This window comes from Oncorhynchus keta, chromosome 26, assembly GCF_023373465.1.
Source record: "Oncorhynchus keta strain PuntledgeMale-10-30-2019 chromosome 26, Oket_V2, whole genome shotgun sequence".
Classification (NCBI taxonomy): Eukaryota; Metazoa; Chordata; class Actinopteri; order Salmoniformes; family Salmonidae; genus Oncorhynchus; species Oncorhynchus keta.
This window is the reverse complement of record NC_068446.1, coordinates 31,700,261-31,709,751: the sequence shown is the minus strand read 5'-3', so window position 1 is coordinate 31,709,751 and position 9,491 is coordinate 31,700,261. Positions and strand designations below refer to the sequence as shown.

Sequence of the window (9,491 nt, the reverse complement as noted above, 5' to 3'; positions counted from 1 at the left end):
GAAGGTATCTAATTCTGCACTAAACAGAACTCAAACATCAAACTACTGTTTTCAACCTTTTCTGTTAGTGCTCCCAGTCCCTGGCAAGGTGTTGCACTACACTTGTTTACTCCATGTGTAACTCTGTGTTGTCTGTTCACACTGCTATGCTTTATCTTGGCCAGGTCGCAGTTGCAAATGAGAACTTGTTCTCAACTAGCCTACCTGGTTAAATAAAGGTGAAATAAAAATAAATAAAATAGTGTTACAACACCATGTAATGTTTCAAAACATATCAGGTGATGTGTGTAAATCTAAGACACTCCATTTAGTATGATATGTTATGTTTTGTATGGTATCTATTAATTTGTGGCTGTCCATCACCCATTTCATATATGTTACAAATTACAACTCGTATAATGTTACGAATTTTCAAAACGTACAATATATTACACATTTTCAAAACGTACAATATATTACACATTTTCAAAACGTACAATATATTACACATTTTCAAAACGTATAATATATTACACATTTTCAAAACGTACAACATATTACACATTTTCAAAACGTACAATATATTACACATTTTCAAAATGCGGTATATGTAACAAATTTGCTAAACTTAAGATATGTAACGAATTCTAGCTAGATAGCTAACTTTAGCCTCTAAAATAGGGTTTAGGATTAGCAGTTAGGTTTAGGAGTTTAAGTTAAAGGGTTAAGGTCAGGGTTAGCTGAAAGTGTTAAGGTTAGGGTTAGGGTTAGGGGAAGGGTTAGCTAAAAGGGTTAAGGTTAGGGTTAGGGGAAGGGTTAGTTAAAAGGGTTAAGGTTAGGGTTAGCTAAAAGGGTTAAGGTTAGGGGAAGGTACAGCTAAAAGGGTTTGGGTTAGTTGTAAAGTAGCTTAAAAGTTGTAAGTAGTTGAACATTTGCACAAGTTATCCATGATGAGATTCAAACTCGCAGCCTTTGGGTTGATATAAAGTTGAGTAATACACCCACCCAACCACCCTAATTTTGCCTTAAGTAACCATCTTTCTTGTGTAACCATACCAAAAGTAACATATCATACTAATTTGAGTACCCTGGATTTCTTTAGTCTATGAGACCTGGCTGGTGTACACAAGAAGAAAAGTGAAGACATCAAACAATGAAATAACATATATGGAAACAATTATTTGGGCTGCAATCGGAGGCTGGTCTTCTTTCCTGTGGCGGTCCTCATGAGAGCCAGTTTCATCATAGCTCTTGATTGTTTTTGTGACTGCACTTGAAGAAACTTTCAAAGTTCTTGATATTTTCCAGATTGACTGACCTTCATGTCTTAAAGTAATGATGGGCTGTCGTTTCTCTTTGGTTATTTGAGTTATTCTTGTCATAATATGGACTTGGTCTTTTACCAAATATGGCTATCTTCTGTATACCACCCCTACCTTGTCACAACACAACTGATTGGCTCAAATGCATTAAGAAGGAAAGAAATTCCACAAATGAACTTTTAACATTCCACACCTTTAATTGAAATGCATTCCAGGTGACTACCTCTTGAAGCTGGTTGGGAGAATGCCAAGAGTTTGCAAAGCTGTCATCAAGGCAAAGGTTGACTACTTTTAAAAATCTCAAATCTCAAATATATTTAGATTTGTTTAACACCTTTTTAGTTACTACATGATTCCACTATATTATTTAATCGTTTTGATGTCTTCACCATTATTCTAAAATATAGAAAATAGTGACAATAAAGAAAATCACTGGAATGAGTACGTGTCCAAACTTTTGACTGGTACTGTATGTGATTGGATTTGCCCTTGAAACGGCAAAGAATAAATTATGTCATAGTCATAAATACTTTATTTATCATGACCTCCATCTTGAAGACATTAGAGTTGATTTATGACATCATGAGGCAGTTATCATTATCAACCATGATCCCCCATTTGGACAAGCAAATGCTTTTGCATGGTTTAAATCGTTGGATGGATTTAGAATATACATTTTTACATCCGAGGAATAAAACGGCCATAATCTTCCATTAGACATTAATCTGCAACAGATTAAAAAAATAAAACCACTTTAAGATTTTGAAATAAGCATCAAGGTTAAGACAACTATGCCATACTGGGCATATAGTCCGGCAGGTATCCTTCTTGAGGTTGGAGCGTTGAGCTAGTAACCAAAAGGTTGCTGGATGGAATACAAAAACGAACAAATTGACAAATCTGTCGATGTGCCCTTGAGGAAGGCACTTAAAACATAATTTGCTCCAGGGGTACGGTACTACTGTGGCTGACCTTGTAAAACAACACATTTCACTGCACCTATCCGGTATATGTTCCAATATTATTTTTAACTGAATGTTAACTCGCTTGCATGAGCTATTTCAATGCCTTCCCTTCATTACAATGAGTTGAATCCGGTGGCGACCGAATACCATATTATACTACTTGCTCCTTCGCTTTTCTTGATATTTTGTAACCATTGCCTGGCAGTCAGTGAACAATACAGTCTTTTGCGTTTTGGAAGGGGGAGGAGAATAATTCCTCTCTCGTCCCGGTCGATGTTGCGTTCTTCCTCTCCACGCATTCCCCACTATAATGTCATGGTTCTCAAATGCAATGTCACTCAAGGCGGATGTGAGCGGATCTTACAGGTGTATTGCCAATTTAGCCAGAGTTCGAGAATAAACACCTGGAATCATCATGTGATCCTGTACCTGGGCGTGGAGAAAGTCCCTGTTATTTTCTGGACTCTTGTTGAGTGTCGTCTTTCCGTAGGAATTGTCAACCAGTGCGTGCCCCACTGTATTTTCTAAGGAACCGTGCCTTTCTGTAACCCTTTCCGCGCGAATTCAGGAAGAGTAAAATGTGAACTTTACATGCATTTTGCTTGGGGGTTATTTTTTAATTTTAGGGGGACTTTGAAACCCAACGGCTTGTGTTTGTGCAACTATACTGTTCTTCCAAGGTGAGTTTGACGGGTGTTCTCCCGCTACAGCAACGGACCCAGTCCGTCTTTTATATTCTATACATTTTAGAAGCGAATTCAAATACATCTTCGGGTCAGTTAGAATATAGCTGGCTGTATACTCATTTGCCTGCGTAAACATCTGCTGAATTTACAATTGCGATGATAGTAGTACATGTATTACTTCCGATAATAGCGCCGCTCTGTACAACAGACATGACACGATGAGACGCATGTTTTGCACATTTGTCTTGAAACCTAAGAAAACGTGTCCCCTGAATTCACATATAAATGTAGGTTACATATTGATTGGAAGTATTATCTTTGTCAGATTAAACGTTTTTCCTCCAGCATTATGAAGTGATGCAACTGTATGGAAATAATGCTTTATGAATGGTGAACTTGAGTTTTGTTTGAGCAGTTTAAACACGAAATGGATTTCTGTAGTCACTCAGTATTAGTTGCTAAACCGCCCATAGCATTATGCACTTGTATGAGTAGATACAGTCTAGTCTACATTTAACCCATTCATAGCTAACTACATTTAGCGCCTATTGACAATAGTATCGGCTTTGGGAGTTTGGTTAAGAGCCCCGACTCTCGTAAGGAACCTTAAATCGCATCGCTAGTGGTAGGTGCGGTTTTGAAAACGTAACATGCAGTCCAAACCGCAAGTGTTGCGTGCGAGAGCGTTGCAAAATTATTGTACAAATACATGTTATTCAATGATTTCACCCACACTGCTCCGCACGTCAAGGTGCGTCTGCGTAGCCAGGCGCTAAAAAACTAACTAGGTTTCCCCTTTTTATCTGTGGATTAATTGTCTGAGTAGAGAACACTCAATTTCGTGTGACTCAAAATGGGACAAAATTCTAAAATTATCCAGCCAAAAAGGGACCATGTGCATTTCAGGTAAAATAATAACCCAGTGTTTATCTCCTAGGACAAATTAGGTTGCAACAGTAATCTAGCTACATTTCCATAAATGTTTCATGTGTGTTTCGACCTGTCCCCAAATTAATATAGTTGGTTCACAGTTGGTTTTGGTATTTTAACCTGCGAGTCATGAACGCATCTGGTGGGGATAGACACGTACGCGGACGCATGCGCGGAGTCAGTTTGGTCAACATATAAGGAAGGTATCATTCATATCAGCGAGAAATACTTAAAAAAAAAAGGTTAAATTACTACACAACTTTATGGGTTTAGGGTGTTCCCACACGGCCATATATCCATGTTACAGTACTTGTTTACAAAAGACAGAGGTGGCCACCTGTGCTAATTAATCAGAACTTTCTTAAAACCTGTGTGTAAGTTTAACTGGGGAGGAAGTGTAGTTCGTCAACTGGAGGCACACAGAGCATATGGATCCGTGCAAATCTGCTACAGTAAGTGTGTATTTTTTATTTGGAAGATTATTTCTCACTGATGTGAAATATATGGGGCATATCTGCATGTTTCAAAAACCGTTTTGGCAAACAGGGATTGACGTTTCTAAACGTTAAAACACAGTTTTGTAGTTCACACGCGGCGGAAGCTAATGGAGAAGGGTGTTCGAGAGCTAGTCTACAGTGAATTCTGAAAATATTCAGACCCCTTGACTTTTTCCAAATTTTGTTACATTACAGCCTTATCCTCAAATGGGTTTAATATTTTTCCCCTCATCAATTTACTCACAATAACACATAATGACTAAACAAAAACTGAATTTTAGAAATTTTTGCAAATGTATAAATCTTTAAAAACAAATGATATCACATTTTACATGGAATACCAGTCAAAATATTGGACACACCTACTCATTCAAGGGTTTTTATTTATTTGTACTATTTTATACATTGCAGTATAATAGTGAAGACACCAAAACTATGAAATAACACACATGGAATCATGTAGTAACCAAAAAGTTTTCAACAAATCAAAATGCACTGCTCAAAAAAATAGACACAATGTAATGCCAAGTCAATCACACTTCTGTGAAATCAAACTGTCCACTTAGGAAGCAACACTGATTGACAATAAATTTCACATACTGTTGTGCAAATGGAATAGACAACGGGTGGAAATTATAGGCAATTAGCAAGACACCCCCCAATAAAACAGTGGTTCTGCAGGTGGTGACGACAGACCACTTCTCAGTTCCTATGCTTCCTGGCTGATGTTTTGGTCACTTTTGAATGCTTGCGGTGCTTTCACTCTAGTGTTAGCATGAGACTGAGTCTACAACCCACACAAGTGGCTGAGGTAGTGCAGCTCATCCAGGATGGCACATCAATGCGAGCTGTGGCAAGAAGGTTTGCTGTGTCTGTCAGCGTAGTATCCAGAGCATGGAGGCGCTACCAGGAGACAGGCCAGTACATCAGGAGACGTGGAGGAGGCCGTAGGAGGGCAACAACCCAGCAGCAGGACCGCTACCTCCGCCTTTGTGCAAGGAGGAGCAGGAGGAGCACTGCCAGAGCCCTGCAAAATGACCTCCAGCAGGCCACAAATGTGCATGTGTCTGCTCAAACGGTCAGAAACAGACTCCATGGGGGTGGTATGAGGGCCCGACGTCCACAGGTGGGGGTTGTGCTTACAGCCCAACACCGTGCAGGACGTTTGGCATTTGCCAGAGAACACCAAGATTGGCAAATTCGCCACTGGCGCCCTGTGCTCTTCACAGATGAAAGCAGGTTCACACTGAGCACATGTGACAGTCTGGAGACGCCGTGGAGAACGTTCTGCTGCCTGCAACATCCTCCAGCATGACTGGTTTGGCAGTGGTTCATTCATGGTGTGGGGTGCAATTTCTTTGGGGGGGGCTGCACAGCTCTCCATGTGCTCGCCTGAGGTAGCCTGACTGCCATTAGGTACCGAGATGAGATCCTCAGACCCCTTGTGAGACCATATGCTGGTGCGGTTGGCCCTGGGTTCCTCCTAATGCAAGACAATGCTAGACCTCATGTGGCTGGAGTGTGTCAGCAGTTCCTGCAAGAGGAAGGCATTGATGCTATGGACTGGCCCGCCCGTTCCCCAGACCTGAATCCAATTGAGCACATCTGGGACATCATGTCTCGCTCCATCCACCAACGCCACGTTGCACCACAGACTGTCCAGGAATTGGCGGATGCTTTAGTCCAGGTCTGGGAGGAGATCCCTCAGGAGACCATCTGCCACCTCATCAGGAGCATGCCCAGGCGTTGTAGGGAGGTCATACCGGCACATGGTGGCCACACACACTACTGAGCCTCATTTTGACTTGTTTTAAGGACATTACATCAAAGTTGGTTCAGCCTGTAGTGTGGTTTTCCACTTTAATTTTGAGTGTGACTCCAAATCCAGACCTCCATGGGTTGATACATTTGATTTCCATTGATCATTTTTGTGTGATTTTGTTGTCAGCAGATTCAACTATGTAAAGAAAAAAGTATTTAATAAGAATATTTCATTCATTCAGATCTAGGATGTGTTATTTTAGTGTTCCCTTTATTTTTTTGAGCAGTGTATATTTTATATTTGAGATTCTTCAAAGTAGCCACCCTTTGCCTCGATGACGGCTTTGCACATGCTTGGCAATCTCTCAACAAGCTTCACCTGGAATGCTTTTCCAGTAGACTTGTGAAGGAGTTCCCACATATGATGAGCACTTGTTGGCTGCTTTTCCTTCACTCTGTGGTCCAACTCATCCCAAACAATCTCAATTGGGGTGATGTCGGGTGATTGTGCAGGCCAGGTCATCTGATTCAGCACTACATCTCTCCTTCTTGGTCAAATAGCCTTACACAGCCTGGAGGTGTGTTGGGTCATTGTCCTGTTGAAAAACAAAAGATAGTCCCACTAAGTGCAAACCAGATGGGATGGCATATCACTGCAAAATGCTGTGGTTGTCATGCTGCTGAAGTGTGAATTCTTGAATTCTAAGTAAATGACCAACAGTGTCATCAGCAAAGCACCCCCACACAATCACACCTCTACCTCCATGCTTCACGATGGGAACCACACATACGGAGATAATCCGTTTGTCTCACAAAGATACAGCGGTTGGAACCAAAAAACTCAAATTTGGACTCATCAGACCAAAGGACAGATTTCCACCTGTTTATGCCCATTGCTCGTGTTTCTTGGCCCAAGCAAGTCTCTTCTTATTAATAGTGTCCTTTCGTAGTGGTTTCTTTCTCCTCTGAACAGTTGATGTTGAGATGTGTCTTTTACTTGAACTCAGAAGCTTTAATTTGGGCTACAATTTCTTAAGCTGGTAACTCTTATGAACTTATCCTCTGTAGCAGAGGTAACTCTGGGTCATTCCTTCCTGTGACGGGCCTCACGAGAGCCAGTTTCATCATAGTGCTTGACGGTTTTTGCGACTGCACTTAAAGAAACTTTCAAAGTTCTTGATATTTTCCATTTTGACTGACCTTTGTGGGGGCCACCCGGGTGGCGCACTGTCTTAAAGTAATGATGGACTGTCGTTTCTCTTTGCTTATTTGAGCTGTTCTTGCCATAATATGGACTTGGTCTTTTACCAAATATGGCTATACCACCCCAACCTTGTCACAACTGATTGACTCAAACACATTTAGAAGGAAAGAAATTCAAGAAATTAACTTTTATTTAAAAAAAATGTTTTACCCCTTTTTCTCCCCAATTTCGTGGTATCCAATTGTTAGTATCTACTATCTTGTCTCATCGCTACAACTCCCGTACGGGCTCAGGAGAAACGAAGGTTGAAAGTCATGCGTCCTCCGATACACAACCCAACCAAGCTGCACTGCTTCTTAACACAGCGCGCATCCAACCCGGAAGCCAGCCGCACCAATGTGTCAGAGGAAACACTGTGCACCTGGCAACCTTGGTTAGTGCGCACTTCGACCGGCCCGCCACAGGAGTCGCTGGTGCGCGATGAGACAATGACATCCCTACCGGCCAAGCCCTCCCTAACCCGGACGACGCTAGGCCAATTGTGCATCGCCCCACGGACCTCCCGGACGCGGCCGGTCACGACAGAGCCTGAGCGCGAACCCAGAGTCTCTGATGGCACAGCTGGCGCTGCAGTAGAGCGCCCTTAACCACTGCACCACCCGGGAGGCCCCCACAAATCAACTTTTAACAAGGCACACCTGTTAATTGAAATGCATCCAAGGTGACTGTTGACTGATTGTTAAACACTTTTGTTGGTTACTGCATGATTCCATATGTGTTATTTCATAGTTTTGATTACTTCTGTTATTCTACAATGTAGAACATTTGTAAAAATTAAGAACTTTGAATGAGTAGGTTTGTCCAAACTGGGCCACCCAAGGACATTCAGAGACTTGTCCCAAAGCCACTCCTGCATTGTCTTGGCTGTGGGTCATTGTCCTGTTGGAAGGTGAACCGTCATCCCAGTCTGAGTTCCTGAGAACAGGTTTTTATCAAGGATCTCTCTGTACTTTGTACCGTTCACCTTTCTCCATTCAGGTTTCCTCCAGATGTGCGACTTGGCATTCAAGCCAGAGAGTTCAATCCTAGGTGCCTTTTGGCGAACTCTATGCTGGCTGTCGTGTGCCTTTTACTGAGGAGTGGCTTCCATCTGGCCACTCTACCATAAAGGCCTGATTGGTGGAGTATTGCAGAGTTGGTTGTCCTTCTGGAATGTTTTCCCATCTCCATAGAGGAGCACAGGAGCTCTGTCAGAGTGACCATTGGGTTCTTGGTCACCTCTCTGACAAAGTCCCTTCTCCCCCGATTGCTTAGTTTGGCCGGGCGGCCTTCTTCCATTTAGGAATGATGGAGGCCAATGTGTTCTTGGGGACCTTCAATGCTGCAGACATTTTTTGGTACCCTTCCCCAGATCTGTGCCTCGACACAATCCTGTCTGTCTTGGGTCTCTACGGACAATTCCATTGACCTCATGGCTTGGTTTTTGCTCTGACATGCACTGTCAATTGTTGGACCTTATATAGACAGGTGTATGCCTTTCTAAATCATGTCCAATCAATTGAATTTACCACAGGTGGCCTCCAAGTTGTAGAAACATCTCAAGAATGATCAATGGAAAAATGATACCCTAAGCTCAATTTCGAGTCTCATAGCAAAGGGTCTGAATACTTATCTAAATAAGGTATCTGTTTTTCATTTTTAATCATTAGCAAAAAATGCTATAAACCTTTTTTCTCTTTCACTATGGGGTATTGTGTCTAGATTAATGACCCCAAAAAAGATCATCCATTTTAGAATGGGGCTGTAACGTAACTAAATGTGGAAAAAGGTATCTCATTCATTTGCACAAAGTGATCCATGCACTATGAAGTTATACAGTTCACTAAGGAGGCATTTGCCTAGATCCTTATGATGACCACTTCATGAATGCATTTACCTTCACAGGCTTCATTAGTATTTCATTTGTAGTAAACCATGCTTTGATTAACTACGTTGGTTGTGGAGACATGTCTAATTTGACTAGGCTGTTCTCTGCCTGTCTCTTCCTCACAGTAACACGTGAAGACAGAATAATGGTCCTGGCAGCCTGTAAACTGTAGAGTAGCTGATCAGTCATCACGACTCCACAAGAAACATCTCTCACACAG

General features: G+C 41.8%; 1 protein-coding gene across 1 annotated transcript in view; it reads left to right on the top strand.

The window, feature by feature from the left end:
- Positions 1-2,531: 2,531 nt before the first annotated feature.
- LOC118359253 (plexin-B2-like) overlaps positions 2,532-9,491 on the top strand; it is a 251,134-nt gene continuing 244,174 nt past the window's right edge. The window contains exon 1 of the mRNA XM_052480557.1: positions 2,532-2,946. The gene's annotated coding sequence lies outside the window, so the exon portion shown is untranslated. The remainder of the gene's footprint in view (positions 2,947-9,491) is intronic.